This window comes from Microcebus murinus, chromosome 3 (assembly GCF_040939455.1).
Source record: "Microcebus murinus isolate Inina chromosome 3, M.murinus_Inina_mat1.0, whole genome shotgun sequence".
NCBI classification, from domain to species: Eukaryota; Metazoa; Chordata; class Mammalia; order Primates; family Cheirogaleidae; genus Microcebus; species Microcebus murinus.
The window spans coordinates 85,712,154-85,729,332 of NC_134106.1; the positions used below are offsets into that span (position 1 = coordinate 85,712,154).

General features: G+C 40.1%; 1 long non-coding RNA gene across 3 annotated transcripts in view; it reads right to left on the bottom strand.

The window, feature by feature from the left end:
* Window positions 1–1,074: 1,074 nt before the first annotated feature.
* Window positions 1,075–17,179, bottom strand: part of LOC105856138 (uncharacterized) — a 90,882-nt gene continuing 74,777 nt past the window's right edge. For all 3 annotated transcript variants that reach the window (XR_012918627.1, XR_012918625.1, XR_012918626.1), the window contains 2 exons: window positions 4,586–4,651; window positions 1,075–1,530 (listed from right to left, as the gene is read on the bottom strand). This is a non-coding gene — a long non-coding RNA (uncharacterized LOC105856138). The remainder of the gene's footprint in view (window positions 1,531–4,585; window positions 4,652–17,179) is intronic.

A 17,179-nucleotide genomic window follows, 5' to 3' on the forward strand; every position in this document is an offset into this window, starting at 1 on the left:
TTGTAGTTCTATAAAAGGTTTACTAAAAGTTGCAAACTCTAGATTTTAATACATTTAGGTGAGGCAGACACTCTCCAGATCACTGTGATCCTCATCCTTGTCTATGTCTTACCCTGGATCCACCTCCCAGCTCACTCCTGGCCCCTAAGGCATTTAAATTTGAGTCCCTGGGTGGTCAGCTAAGGCCCCCTAGCCCTTCCCACCCCCATCCTTCCATTGTGTTTATAATTTTCACATCATGTGGATTTCCTAAAAACAAACCAACCAACCAAAGGCATTTTTCTTATCCCTGGGTAGACAAAGCTATGAAATGGGATGCAGTAACCCTGACTAGATGAAATTGTGATTTAAACATTAAGAAGTTATGTACACTAAAAGCATTTCATAGTGCTAGAGAAAGGTGCTAAAAGTATGATCCAACGTGTTTCATGTCACCAGCTGGTTCCTAGAATCTGTGTGTAAGTCCATGAAGACTTAACAATTTCAAACAGATGAGATGAGAACAGAAACAGATGTGTCTCCGGATGGCCGAGCAGATGCAGATGTCTGAAGTACCAGCACAGTGACCACCTAGATTGTGCCTCCAGCTCCACGTGAATATTCCAGATTTAACTCTGGGACTTGGCAACTTGTGTACATCAAGCTTGCACTCTGCATACCAGAGAGAAATTAATCACCCAGTGTGTTGCATTTCAGAGTTCATAAGAAGGGCTGGACATCTACCTGTCACTGTGTGTCTCTTTGCCTGGACCCCCATCTACCTTTAATGTTTCAGGGTCTTGGGTAACAGTACAAATGGAGGCTCCTATATCAAATGTCTAAATATTTCATAATTGTAAATCAAATGGGCCCAGCCATGTTTTTACACAGGTTCACACGGCCTGGTTCCCAGTGATTGCTCTTGCCACCTGGTGACTAAAAGAGCTATACTCCCTGTCTGCTGCCTCAGATCACAAGTGGTAGAGTGAGGCAATTGGGCAGGACCTGCGAGAAGCCAGCCCAGGACCAGCACCCATGGGCAGTACCAATTTGTACTTAGACAAACACTGGAAAATAATTGGGAATCATCTGTTAAAGTTTATGATATACATAATTTACAACCCAGCAGTTCCACTCCTAGGCATATATCCTAGGATAACTCTTCTGCACACAAAATGAGAGTTCTTTAATCATCGTGCATAAGTTTCTCTGTTTCTTGTAAACTGTACAATAACATGAAAAGTATTATTCTCCCTATTTTTTGAACAAAAGACAGAAAGATTATGTATCTTACCAAATGATACCTTTCTACATATAATGCTCATTGAACTTCAATTTCATTCTATTTCTGGTTGGAGATGTTGGAAAGATAAAAGCCACACATTTCCCAGGGTATCTTATAGCAGGGAGTTTGAATGAGAATGCCATTCCACAAGTTAGATATAGTTGCATGAGATCTGGAAGGTGGCAATGAGGCTATTTGTGCTGGTCAGCAAGTTCCTGGGACCATGAAGATATTCTTCAGCCATGTTCCAGGACCAGCTAAAACACCTGAAAAAGAAAAATCTATTTGAAGACAATGGAAAGCTACCCAATCAACTTGGACTTAAGGGGCCCTACTAATGATTCTCCATGGGAGGCTGGTCTACCACAATCTACTCCATCATAAGCACAATTAGACTCCCAGAATGATACAAAAGTACCCCATCCTGGGAACTACCATGTTTCCCCGAAAATAAGACAGGGACTTATATTTATTTTTCCTCAAGAAGACACCCTAGAGCTTATTTTCAGGGGATGTGTTATTTTCCCCTCAAAGCCTCAGCTTGCAGCACGCACAGGATGGCCGGGACCTGACAGGGGGAGCCGACCTTGTTGGTGGGACTGCCCGCACCTTTCCGGTCACCTCTGGGATAGTAGCTGTCACGATGGGGCAGATGAGAAGGGCTACTCCTCTTCTTTACTGCCATGAAATGCATGGGTTGTGCAGATATGCTGCGTAGCCCATCACTAGGTCTTATTTTCAGGGTAGGGCTTATATTGCACAAATGCTTAGAAATCCTGCTAGGGCTTATTTTCGGGGAAACTCAGTACTACTGGTGAAAATGCTACCAAGGATACTTCCATAACTGTTTCTTGATACCCAGGAATCCAGAATGTGGAAATCAAAGGTAAATCGATTCAAAATACACACACTGAAATACAGAGTGAAACAAAGCAAATATAGAAAAGGGTATTTAAAAAAATAGTGGTACATTGAAAAAATCTTACCATACTTGTATTTGAAATCCCAAGAAAGGAAGAGAAAGAAAAAAGTACAAAAGCAATATTAGAACATATGACTGTCCCACTGAAGACTTTTCATTAAAAAGAAAAAACAAAAAAAAAAAAAAAATAGAACATATGACTGAAAATGTTCTAATTTTGATGAAATCATCAACACACAAATTAAAGAAATTCGGCAAATGTCAAGAAGGATTAATACAAAGAAAAACATCCCTTCCTACATTGCAACAAAACTACTGAAAACCGAAGAAAAGGACAACATTTCAAAAATAAGTATGGCAAATAAACATATTACCTTTTGTCTTCTCATCAGAAGCCAGAAGACAGTATAATTACATCTTAAAAATGCTGATAGAAAATAGCCAACAACTAGATTTCTATACCCAGTGAAAAACATCACTCAAAACATGGAAGTGACATAAAGATGTTTCAGATAAATAAAAACTAATAAACTTTGTTGTTGGCAAATCTAAACTAAAAGAAATATCAAGTGGAATTCTATAAGCAGAAGGAAAATAATTCCAGATAAAAGCATCAGAAACAGAAGAAAAAAGAAGAAGGGGAAGTGTATTACAATAATAATGTCTTAGAGGAACTGAAACCTATACAGAACAAAGTGTTTGATAACAATAGCACAACAGCAGAGGAGCAAATGGAGTTAAAATGTTACAGGATGTTGTAGTACTGACAGGGACATGGTAAAATAAATATATATTTTCTTTATATATTCTTTGTATATTATTGGATATATGTAGATTTAGGATTGTTTTATCTTCCTGCTAGACTGATATAACTACTGATACATTTGGATTGGCTTCTACTCTTGCTATTATTGTTTTTTATTCAATTTGTTTTATACTTAATTTTCTCTGTCCTTGCTTTATTTTGGATTAGTATAGTATTTTTAATATAATAGACTATATTTTAGTTATATAATCATATTCAGTATTTTATAATGTTCATTCCCAACCAATTATAGTTAATATAAAGTATAATATATATAAAGAATATATATAAAGAATATATAAAGAAAGATATATATTTATATATAAATATATATATATACACAAATATATAAAGAACAAATTGAGAAAACTAAAAAGGAGGAATAGAAAAATCCACAAGCAGAACTGGAGGCTTTATCAGCAGCTGACAGAACAAGCAAACCAAATAATTGACAAACAAAATATTAGAATTTTATAAAGAATTTATAATTAACCTAATTGACAAATATAAAAAGCTATGATTAACACAACAGAAAAATGCAATTTTTTTCAAATACATATAGGATATTTCCCCTAAATGACCATAAGATGAGCTAAAAAGAAAGTCTCAACAAAGAGTTGAAATTGTTGAGAGTATATTCTCTGACCACAACAAAATTATGCCAAAAAAATGGATACATACATATACATATAACTAAAAATCCTCAACTATTGGAAATTAAGTAATACGTATGTAATCACAAATTAAAGAAAAATTCAAAACAGGAATTAGAAAGCATTTTGAAGTAAATAAAATGACGATAGGGTCCGGGTGCAGTGGCTCACGCCTGTAATCCTAGCACTCTGGGAGGCCGAGGCGGGAGGATTGCTCGAGGTCAGGAGTTCGAAACCAGCTTGAGCAAGAGCGAGACCCCGTCTCTACTATAAATAGAAAGAAATTAATTGACCAACTAATATATATAGAAAAATATTAGCCAGGCATGGTGGCACATGCTTGTAGTCCCAGCCATTCGGGAGGCTGAGGCAGTAGGATTGCTTGAGCCCAGGAGTTTGAGGTTGCTGTGAGCTAGGCTGACACCATGGCACTCACTCTAGCCTGTGCAACAAAGCGAGACTCTGTCTCAAAAAAAAAAACAAAAAACAATGACAATAGGACTTTAAACTTGTGAGACTCAGAGTTGTGCTTAAAAGAAAATGTATAGCTTTCTGTCCTCATATTTAAAAGAGAAATGTTGAAAATCAAGTTTTAATTATCCATCTCAAGATATTAGGAAAAGGAAAGCAAATGAAAAGCAAAAAAAGCAGAAGAAAGGAAATAGTAAACATAAAAACAAAAAGTAATGAACAAAAAATAAATAAAACAAAAGTTGGTTCTTTGGATGGATTAATAAAACTGACAGTCTTCTAGCAAGGCTAATGAAGAGAAAAGGAGAAAATGCACACGTGCCAGTATCTGGCATGAAAAAGAGGACATTATGAGAGCAGCAATATGTAATAAACAGATAAGAGAACAAGAGGATCTAATGAAAAACTTTATTCTAATAAATTTGAACATTTACTTTAGTGACTATTCTTTAAAGAAAAATCCAACTTACTAGGTATATGAGTCTGTTTCTGGATTTTCTCTTCTGTTTCTTTGGTCTGTTTGTCTCTCCTGACACCTACAACACACAAGCTTAATTACTACAGCTTTGTAATATTAAGGAGAATTAAGAAGAAATGGAAAATCTGAATATTCCTATATTTATTAAAGACATTCAATTTGTTTGTAAAAACATTTTCACATAAACACACACACATATATATGTGTTTGTGTATATATATATATATATATATATATATATACACAAACACATATACTGGCCCAGAAGGTTTCATTTGTGATTTTTTTAAAACAATTAAGGAAGAAATAACACACTTACATAAATCACACAGAAAAGAGAAGAGAGGGCTTCACAATTTATTTTATGAAGTCAACAAAACTTTGGTATGAAAACTCAACAAGAATATATAAGTACAAAAATTATAGGCTATCTCTTTCATAAATAATAAAAACATTTTAAATTAATGAACAAAATCTAACAATATATAAATATGTCATAAGAAGTTTGTTTTATCCCAGGAATACAAGAATGATTTAACATGCACAAATCAGTCAATGCTATTCATCATAGTAACAGAACAAAATAAATGATTATAGATGGAGAAAAACATTTGATAAATTTCAATATTTATAATTTATTCTTTAAAACTCAGTTACCTATGAATAAAAGGAAACCTCTTTAATTTGGTAGAGATTATTCTTTTTTATCAATTCTTAATGGTGAAATGTTGAAATTGGGATCAAGGATACCCACTTTAACAATTTCTCTTATACTTAGAATTAGAGAATGACACAGTGTAATAAAATAAGAAGATAGAGGTTATAAAGACTAGAAAGAAAAAATACCTATAATTATTTGCAGATATTACATTGTATAAAGAGAAAATCCAAAAGAATTAATAGCCACATTATAATTAATACGGAAGTTAACAAAAGATCTAAAACAAGTCAACAAGTTAACAGACAAAAGTAATTATATCCTTTTATGACAAAAATACACAAAAGGAATATGCATTTTGGAAATCAAAAATACAGAAAATATTCAGAAATAAATCTAACAAAAAATGTCCTGCATAATCTCTGCGTTATATGATTGTGATAAATTAAAGAAACCCAAATCGAGATATATTCCATATTTGTATATCAGAAGACTTGTCATAGAAAAGATTTAAATTCTTTCCAAATTAACCTAGAGATTCCACACTCTGAGTATGGAACCTCAAGCCAAATCCCAGAAAAGTTGCGTGTGTGTGTGTGTGTGTGTGTGTGTGTGTGTGTGTGTGTGTGTGTGACTTAACAAGCTGATTCTAATTTTTTATTTTATTATTTTTATTTTATTGTTTATTTATTTTAATATTTTTATTTTATCATGATTATTATTATACATAGAAATGCAAGATACCAACAATTTTCAAAGAACTCATGAAGAAGAGCAAAGCCAAATGACTTGTGCTACCAGGTCTTAAGATCTCTCACAAAGCTGTAGTAGTTAAGGTTGTGTGATGCCAGTGATAGGAGAGGAACAGAATAGAAAATCCAGAAATGGACTCAGACACCTGATTTATGATAGAGGTAAAATGTACTACAATAGGGAAAGAAAGTTCTCTTCAAATGATGGCTCTTTTTTTCTCCTTTATTACCTCTGTCAGGCCAGGTTTGTCAAAAACCTGAGGCTAACATACAGAGCTTATGAACTATTATTCTATTAGAAGCACAATCCCATGCAACAGAAGCGAGAGACAAAGTCAGAGATGAAGGGAGGGTGGGAGAGCCAAGGCAAGGATACCTATCTGAGCAGCCCTTGCTAAATGTGGAAATCAAAACCCTTGCTCAATCTAGGGAAATGCACTTTAATAAGCCATGCGAACATCTGGCCAGGACCGTCCCTCAGAGGAGGCAAAGTGGGAACCATTTATCTTCCAGTTGCCTCCCATAGGTCAGAGAGTCACCTTTTAAAACATGAACTACCCACATTCTAGGGAACACACCTGGACAGGTCTAGTGAGCTCTCAGCACAGAGGCCGAGAGTGCAGCGTGGGCAGGAGGTGAGGGACAGCCAGGTGGCACCTGCAGCAAGGCTGGCCAAGCCTAGACAGAGCTGGAGAGAGAGACTGGGGCTATGAGTGGGTCTGGGAGAATAAGGGGAGTCGGGTACAGTGCCATCAGCCAAGTTAGAAAAACACACCGCTTTTACGCATATATTGAAGGCAAACTCAAGGAAATTGTAATTAACCAGTACCATCTTCAATGTCTTGTCCTAGGAAAGATAATATCAAATCAATCTGGATTTGTCTCAAGTTTAATACGAGCATATTCCTTTAAACAATCTGCCAGGGTCTGAAAATCAAAGAAAAAAATCTGTCTCCCTCTAGTGTCCAAACTGTTATTTTACAATTCTATTGGCTGTTAGGTAGACAAATTTGGAAAACAAAATGTTGTTTTAGCTTCTAGAGGAAAAATATTTCAAGTTGTTATGTGATATCAAATTGTTTAATGTAAGGCAGGTGCAGCAAAAGTTTTCTGTAAAGTGCATATGGTAAATATTTTAAATATTGCAAAGTACATACAGTCTCTGTTGCATATTTGCCTTAGTTTTTTGTTTTGCTTTATTTTAGCAACCTATTAAAATATAAAAATCATTCATCATACACTGACCATACAGACCATACAAAAGCAGGTCAGACTAGGTTATAGAGTTTGCTGACCTTCATGAGGAATGCCATCTATTATTAAAGATACATGTATTCCTATACTTATTTATAATTAATATTTAATTTATTTATTACATATATTAGATACTGATACATATACTTCTAATATTATGATGCATTTTGTCTTTAAACGTAAATATTTATAATGTCAAGTGTTTTACAAATATTCTTTGTTTTTAATGTTTATTCTTAGGTCAAAATTCTGAAGAATCCTGGCATTTTGGTACACCCCTAGTATTTGGAAGAAACTCTCTTTCAGTGCAGAAATTCTTTGTACAATATCTCTAAAAGTGGATCTTTTTTTTACTTCCAACCAAAATGTCTCCATTACAGTTAATACTTCTTCTTACAATATCCTGCCTGATCGCTAGATGGCGCTAGTTGTTTAAATTTCTGAATTGCATACAGTTGATAAGAATTCATTTGAAACTTTCATGTACATGGATTCTGCTTTGGGACTTAGGCCTGTCCAGTCCCTCTTCCATATTACGGTTCTTCACATATTTTAAGATGCTATATTTTCCCATCAGATTTCCCTTCATCTGAGATTTTGAGATACCAGAGGCAACCAGGTTGCAGGACCTATCTTTGAATTAGTTTCAGGCACAGTGCTTGGTTTTAATAATTATTAGCCTTAACACTTGAATAAGATTCTTAAGCTCCCTGAGCTAGAGGGAAGCGAAATAGTAGAATGATTGTGTCCAGGCACTGCAAGCAAAATAACTGAGTTTAAATCCTGATTCCACCTCTGTAAATTAGCTGAAAATTACTCAACTCCACTGTACCTCTGTTTCCTCATCTATAAAATGTGTAATTAATAATATAATATTATAAGCTTCTTGATAAGTTTATTGGAGATAACACATGTAAAATGTTTAATTCAGTGCTTGGAACATTAAAAATATTTAATAATAGCTTATTATTTTATGCATTCTATCAATATTTATACATATAATTTTAATGGCTGATTTTATATTTCATCATAAAAAGTTCTATGATTCATTTAACTATCCCCAACCATGAGATAATTTTGCAGTTTTGGCATTTTTAATTTAACAATGCAATGAACATCTTTGTATGTAAACCTTTGTCTCTAAATGAATTAAGATTTGTTTCCAGATGTATCATTACTAGGTCAGTGAGCTTAAATATGGCTCAATTATTTTCAAAAAATTTTACACCAATTTGGCCTTCTATCAGCAGTGTTTCCATGTGACTTTCTAAATGAATACTGAATTACTAAATTTTCTAAGTATTTGCTAATTTTAGGGATATCAGTCACTCTTTTTTAATAACCATTTATGTTTATTATAGAAAAATGGGAAAAGAAAACATAAAGAGAAAAAAAAACATAAAGAGAAGAAAATGAAAGCCCTCGGAAGCCCACTTGCTATGTATTCTTCTCTGTCCGTTCATTTCAGTGGAACCTTCTGACAACACTTCCATTGAGTCACTCTTTTTTGACAGTAAATAACTGAACTCTCTTGTAACAGTTTAGGGTAAATGAGGCAAATTATTCATGAATATACACATGTATTAGAGCTTTGGGAGGTAGGACTTCTAGTAAAATAAAATAAAATATATATATACATATATACATATACATATATGCTATTTTCTCTCGAATATACTTGATCTGTAAAACCCTGAAACATCTGACCTTTGCCAGCATGCCTGACACATGTTTCCACTGGTCTGCCAGGGACAATGCTGAGGAAACTCTGGCCCTGAGAACTGTTTCACTTGCCCATCCCCTACTTCAAATTTCCCTTTTCCCTGAGTTGTTCAGTCTGTCTGAGCCCGTAATGAACCAGAGGAGAGACTGACAGTTTGATCAAACTTTACATTTGATACAACTTCAGGCTGGTTAGACTAGAACAGACAGCCCTCAACTTTATGTGAGCTTCCTTCACTATAATTTTTTTTGCCCTGTCTTAGGTCCAAACTTCTGCCCCTGTACCTAAATGAAAATAAGTATTCCCTGCCTCAACTTTCCTGTTATTGCAAAATTTGACACAGTTCCTTAAGTAGCAAGACCCCTCGCCAGTTGTTAGTTCTCTCCCCACAGTGGTCTATCTCATGGTCTTTGCTTAGAAAAGCTTTGCTCACCCACCTATTCCAGGAGATGTTCTGGCTTAGACTCTGAGCATCTCCCTATTGCAATAATTCTCCTTAATCAAGTCTCCCCTTACTAATGTCCAGAGAAATATTTGTGTCTCTTTAACAGTACATAAAACTAATAATTCTCTTCCTACATTTCTAAGAGTCTGTTGGAATGGAGCTGGCAGTTGCTGGCAGAGGGGGTATCAGAGTACAAATGTGTTAAATAACTTTCCCAAGACCTCAATACCAATAAGTGGTTGATTTAGGATTTTCAACTAGACATTTCTGACTCCAAAACCCATCTTTTCTCAGTATATGGAAGGAAGGAAGGAAGGAAGGAAGGAAGGAAGGAAGGAAGGAAGGAAGGAAGGAAGGAAGGAAGGAAGGAAGGAAGGAAGGAAGGGGACTACACTATTCCCCCAGGCCATATCACCTGTCCCTGTAATTGCTACAAGCCCCATTATGGAGGTTCATAGAACCCAACCTCACTCAGTTTCCTACTGAAGTGCTTTGTCTCTCTCATGAGTGAGAACAGATTAATGATACCCATTTTATCTGTTGGGACAGCCAGAAGACAAAAACCACAGCAGCAGTATTTTCATAGACAGATTTTAATGTAAAGAGTGATCAACTAGATATTGAAGAATCAGAAGGCAATAAAATAAAACAAAACACTTGGGTATTCTGAAAGTAGCAATTGCAGAAAGCAGCTGTCACCCCTAAGGCTGGTGAAACAAAGACAGGGGGTTGAATCATTAAAATTTGGAACTTGGAGGAGAAGCCCCTTGAGACGGCGACCCAGGGCCCTGTAGAGGGGCTGGGCAGGTGCTGACGTCGTTGAGGAGGGCCGAGGGTGTGTTGCAGGGGCTGGGAAAGCTACACACGGAATCCAGCTGCTGCCACGGGAAGGCCCTAACCTGCGGCGGTGGCAGAGCTTGCCGGGTCTCGCTCACAGCTGCAGGAAGCAAGTCTGCCCGTCTCCCTCAGGCCCACAAGTGCTCCTCTCGTGCCGCATGGGCAGGGCCGACGGCTGGCAAAGCAGCACGTGACGTGCAGAGTCACAGCCCTGGCCTCACAAAACAGAGCACAGAAGGGGGGGCTGGAAGCCAGAAAACAACAGATTACTAACCGGCACACCCACATCGCCCCTCTGTTGATAGACAACAGGTGACACTTCAGTCATCTACTGCTGCACAACAAACTATTCCCAGAGTGGAGTAGCATAAAACAGTTTACCATCTTTTCGTGCTTCTTCGAGTTGGCCATATGGGCAGTTCTGCTGGCCTCACCCGGGGTCACTTGTGCACCTGACCAGCACCAAGGTGGCCTCACACACACATTGGGATACTGACGTGGGCTGTGGACAATGAATGGCACCTCAGTTCTCTGTCTGTGGCCTCTCGTCCTCCAGCAGGTGATGCTGGGCTTCTCCACAGGAGTTGATGTCTGCACTCTAAGGGCTGTAAGGCCTCTGGAGGCTCCATTCCTACACCCACACATCATTTCCAGCATGTTCTTTCAGCTAAAGTAAGCACAGGCCAGCCCAGTCCCAAGGGGATGAAGAAAGACCTACTACCTCATGATGGGGGAGGGTAGTGAATCATTTTGCAAATAGGTCTGGACACATGAGACACAGGAAGGCTGACTCATGGGAGCTGTGACTGCAGCCACCCTCACAGGTGGGGGACCCTTATTCCTTCAGGTAGGGCTCACCTGGAACTACAAACTCTAAGAAAGAATGTCCCCTGGCCTGCCTTGATTCTGTCAATGATGACTTTCCAGAACTGCTCCTAAATGTCAGCTGATCTTGAGAGTCAGGGGCTACTGGCCGAGCCTGATTCTTTCCAGCCTCCCTACTCCTCCCTGTAACATAAAAGGCCCCCTATGACTTCCCAATCTCGTGCCCAGAGTTTTCCCTGGGCAGCAGTCCTCCTCCCCTTCTTCCTGGAACATGTTTGAGTGAAGCTCTCCTTATGGAAGCCCGGATGTGTTCTGACTGAATAGCGCCCTGTGGTTCTGCACAGCCCTGAACTTGAATGCACCACTTCAAAGGTAGAAAGAGATGCTGTAATGCCCGTGCACTGAGACTTGGTGAGTGGGATAGACTCAACCCAGAGTGCCTCATTCCAGATGTCTGTGGCCAGGTGGTCCTACGACCAAGCACTGCAGCATGCCAGGAACTATTCCACAGGGGAAAAAATCTTTCCTGTGCTCCACCCTGCTGGCCTGTTGCCAGCCAGCTCTAAAACGCCTAAGTGAGGGACATAAGGGGCTTCTTGTTGCCCCAGTGCAGGTGGCATGGATGTGCTTAAACCCCCAAAGCCTGGACTGTGATTCTCCCTCTGCATCTGTGCCTACTAGTAATGCCCCCAACACCATGGGGTCTGTAGATTTTCCAGAAAGTGACATCAGTGTCCACCGCAGCATGAACCTGCTATAGAGCACTTTCCTGCCATAGGACACACCCATAGCTGGCTATGTTCCATTGCCAGGTGTGGAATGTAATGTGTTACCACCAAAATCCCAAACAGACATGCAGGTGCTCCCCTTTGTTTTTTGTGGCAGGAGATGCAGGACGCAGCAACAATTTCTTTTACCTTGTGGGCAACATTCCAGCACCCCCCTGACTTCTAAACCCTTGAAAACTTTACTGAAGTGGCAGGTCCCTGAATTTCCCTCGGGGTTTATCTCCCCCTACCCCACCCTCTGGAGTGTGTGTGTCTTCTCCAGACCTACAAGGCTTCTTGCTTATCCTGCCCGATCAGCATGACGTCTGAACAGAGTGGATCAGCATGGTGTTCTGCAGACTGACCAGATGTCTTTAATCTATTATATGACAGAGGCCAGGAGGGCAAACACGATCCTGGGGCAAAACTCCCACTACACATTGTTCTTTCCACATGAATGCTAACAAGGCCTCTGTTCTGATCAGAAGAGGAAAGAGCACATTCTCCAAGGCACAGCACGTGCCCCAGGCAGTAGAAATCCACTCCAACAACAACAGTGCATCTGCAGCAGCAGCTGCCATCAGAGACACTACTTGGTTGAACTTGTGGTGGTCTCCAGTCCCCACCCCAGGATCCATGCTGCTTCTGAAGAGGCTGCACTGAAGAGTTGAAAGGAAACCTGATAAGGACCACCACCACCCACCACTCACCACTCCATGATAAGCTTAAGGTCTTTACGAATTCCACTCATCTCTGCCACCCAACTCCAGTGTCCCTGCAAACATGCAATATTGCAATTGATTTGCTACCATTTGCCATCTGGGGTTGGAGGGCAGTTTCGGCAGCTTCCACTTGGCCCTTTTATGCACAGAACAAGGGCCCAACATGCATGATACTCCAGTGGCAAAGTCTATCAATCCAATTAAAGATTCAGCAACCAGGGAAAGAACCACTGGATGCAAAATGTAGCTGGGATTCAGCCAGTACTCTAGTGAGCGTGTAGCCCCAAAGCACCTGCTCTCACAGGGGGCTATGACGATGCTTTAGGTAATGTCAGCTTAGACCCATGTCCAGTAGTCCTCAAAAAGTATCTCCTTTTACTTCATGGGTTGATAAACTTTAGTCGCCCTAGGAGAGGAGCATGATAGAGCCTGAATCACGGGACACAGGTCCAGGAAGACACCAAAGAAAGGAAAGCTTTAGCTGAAAGAAGGAACGGGTCTGCATTAGTCTGCTAGGGCCTCCATAACAAAGTACCACAGACTGGGGGGGGGGGGGGATTAAATCAACAGGTAGTTATAGTCTCACAGTTTTGGAAGCTTTAAGTTCAACATGAAGGTATCTGCAGGTTGGTTTCTTCTGGGGTCCGTCTTTGGCCTTCTCCATCTTCATGTGGTCTCTCCTCTGTGCTGCATGTCTGTGTCCAAATCCCCTCTTTGGGGATCCCCTCTTTGGCTGTGTCCAAAACCAGCCATTTTAACTTGATTATCTCTTCAGGGCTGATCCCCGAATTCAGCCACATTCTGAGGTCTGAGGGGTTAAGAATTCAGCATTTGAACTAGGGGGACACAATTCAGCCCATCAAAAGATCTTAGCCAGAAACGAAGTTGCAGGTGGTCCAGGCAGAGGACATCTGTGCCATGCTAAAGACTGCACCTGAAGCACTGCTTTCTCTCGACCTTTCACAGATGTGCCTGGGTTTATTTCCCCACTCTGCTTTGAGCTGACTAGTTTCCTGCTCAGCATGCCAAGAGTGCTGGAGAGCTGAGGCAGAGACACTGTGAAACCACCCCCAGGGAGACTTGCTGTGCTCATCTTCCTGCCTGATCAAGAGCAAGACCTCAGTACTTCTCTAGGAGCCCTAATCGTAGAATTCCCAGGAAAAGCCTCCACGTCACCATCACGAGTGTCCAGCAGGCCCAGGACAGTCTGGTTCCAGTTCAACTCTGGAGTCCCAGATCCAGGCACGTTTGCTTCCCTAGGGGAGGGAATCACGAGACCCTCCTTGAGAGAACATGAATCCATGGTCAAACCCCAGGGTGCCTTTCCAACAGCTCCAGGACCTCCCCACCGAGCTTCTCTCTCATATGGGGCTGCCCTATGACTGCCCTCTTCAAACTAGGACAATTAACAGGTCAACTCACTCCTGACCTCAGGAACTTCAGTCTTTATAAAGACTTAAAGACTGAAGACTACTAGTCTATTTATGAAATCAACGGTGGGACAGTAAATTTTCTGGGGGTCAGACTCCATCTCTCAGAAAAGTATACTTTTCTCACCTGGTTTGGGTTTTGTTTGTTTTTTTTAATAGCTTATTTGCTTTTTTTCCAACTAAAAGTATAACCTTGTCCTTTCTGAGAGGTGAATTTCACTCCACTGCATTTCTCCTCTTCACTCTACAAGGAAGGAGGAAGTCAGTGGGTGGCCACGCTAAGCCCGTTCCCCACCGCCCATGCCTCTGTTCACGGGCTCTGAATGTGTCCACCTCCTCATGAGCATGTAAACAATTCTTTAATCCTTTTATGGTCACACACAATTGAGCTATTTCCACTGATGATGAAATCCTGTAATTTCCCAGGTAACTGAGCAATGTGTATGGCTTTCCCTGAACACGCTTCTATTGTGAAAAGAAATAAATGATCCCTGCAGGTGTTCAGTTGGTAACTCTATACACTCCAGCAGGTGTTTCCACTGAAGGGCCAACAGGTAAGGCAGCTGGGATCCCTGACTTGTTCTTTCCCCTTGGACAAATATTAGCCAGAGTACGTGTTCCCATCACCTTTGCCAAAACATTTAATCCGGAAGATGTCTATAAAGTGAAAGTCTCTTTAGCATTACTCCAAGACTGAATGAATTCCAGTGAGCAATCATTCAACTGCAGACGAGTCTCTGCATTGGCATTCCTGTTCCCTCCAACAACTCTCTCCAACAGCAACCAGTGTGCTTGCTCTCTGACCAGTGGAAGTCAGAGCTCTGACTTTAAGCAAGGGATTTAAACCCTTCAAAGGGCTCCTCTTGATTTACAATAAAACCCAGGCCAGGCGCAGTGGCTCACGCCTATAATCCTAGCACTCTGGGAGGCTGATTGCTCAAGGTCAGGAGTTCGAAACCAGCCTGAGCAAGAGCAAGACCCCATCTCTACTATAAATAGAAAGAAATTAATTGGCCAACTAATATATAGAGAAAAAAATTAGTCTGGCATGGTGGTGCATGCCTGTAGTCCCAGCTACTCGGGAGGCTGAGGCAGAAGGATTGCTTGACCCCAGGAGTTTGAGGTTGCTGTGAGCTAGGCTGATGCCACGGCACTCAGTCTAGCCTGGGCAACAAAGCGAGACTCTGTCTCAAAAAAATAAAAATAAAACCCAAACTCTCTCCCAGTCCCAAAGCCTTCTTGGTCTGATCCCTCCCTGCCCTCCTGATCTCACCCCTACACCCACCCCTGATGCCCACATGGACTCGAGCCTCTTGGTGGCTCCAGGAGCAGGTCAAGCCCCAGGTCTCAGAATGTGGGGCTCTCTGTGTCTGGCATTCCCTCACCAAGGCTCTCCTCCAGCTTGTCCCTCAGGTCTAAATTCCACCCACCTCAGAGAGCATGTTCACAACTTCTTGGCCATCACTCCCTTGCTTTCCATCACTAACTCTCCTTATTTTCTTCATAGCATAGCACCCGCTGCATTCTTGTTTATTATTTTATTATTATCTGTCTCCTTACACCAGATTGGAAGTTCCTCCCCACAACACCAACAGTTAAGCAATGTCCAGCACACAGAAGGTGCTCAGTAACTATTTGTTGGATGGATGGATGGATGAACAAACAAATGAGGACCACCTATCTACCTACAGAGTTCAGACAAAAACTCCATAGTTATGTTGTTTAGAATTATCTGAAGGAGTCCTATACTCTGTATTTCATTCCTTGGTACCCACAGATTCACTTACAATTTTCTTTTTTTTTTTATTTCAGTAAATCATGGGGGTACGAACATTTTGGTTACATGTTATGACTTTGCCACATCCCAACCGTGATTTGAGACATGCCCTTTCCCCACCACAATGCTCACCGCATCCATTCATTGTGAGTTTATCCACTCCCAAGCCCCCTCCCCCAAACAATATTACTACTGTGTGAGCACCTTTGTGTTGATCAGTCAGTGCCAGTTTGATGGCGAGTACATGTGGTGCCTATTCTTCCGTTCTTGTGATACCTCACTACGGAGGATGGGCTCAAGCTCTATCCAGGAAAATATAAGAGGTGCTAGATCACCATCATTTTTTATAATTGAGTAATATTCCATTGTATACATATACCATATTTTATTAATACCAGCACAATTCACTATAGCAAGGATGTGGAAACAACCCAAGTGCCCGTCAATCCACTTACAATATTCAAATGTCATGATCCAGATGTGACTGGAAGTCCCACCTCCTTGGTCATTTCCCTGTCAGGATTCCACCGTTCCTACCATTAGCTAGTCCAGTTAGAATCCGAAGGCATTTGTACATGGACAGCAGAATCAACACAATTATTAAGTGGGTTTTTTTGGTGATTCACAATTAAACACATATCTTTCAGATAACCATCATTGAAGTTCTGGGTGTGGACCTCAAGCATTGATGAATATTAATAGTCTCACTGAAAGTCCAGAACATAAAATTTCCAGAAGTTGCCAATAAAGAGAAAATATACTATTTCTCCCACTTCACCCTTTTCTCCTAGAACCAATAGAAACTTTGAGTAAATTGACATCAAATGCATAATATTCTAAAATTTAAAGCTTTATGGCTTAGAGCAAGTATCTTTAGGAGACATTTGATTTAACATTTTTAAATATATTAATATACATATATAATATGGTAGTCTTCTAAGATTATTAATTCAACAAATAAAAATTTGAAATACAGTTTATTTAGACAATTATATGTTTGCTAATCTCACTGCTTCAAAATCTGGAGAATCTAATAGATCTGCTTCTGTTATTCAAAGTAAGCTTCCTGGCATTAAACTGCATTAATCACCTTACCATTAAGACCTCCCTTTCCACTGCAGGATGAACTGTATAGTAGCTAATAGGCTTTGAACTTCACCTGCCTGGGTTCAAATCCCAAATTAGCTATGTAACTCTGGGTGGGTTATTGAAGCTCTCTAGGTATTAGATCTCTCGCCCGTAAAAAGGGAAAAGTCATAGTGCCTACGTGGCAGGACTGTGGTAAGAATTTTAAAATCACAGTAAGACAAGTAAGGCACTTACAAATTGGGCTCAGTATAATTGGCCTTTAAATGACTGTTAGCTATTGATTGTTTCACTTATTTCATTAGAGGGT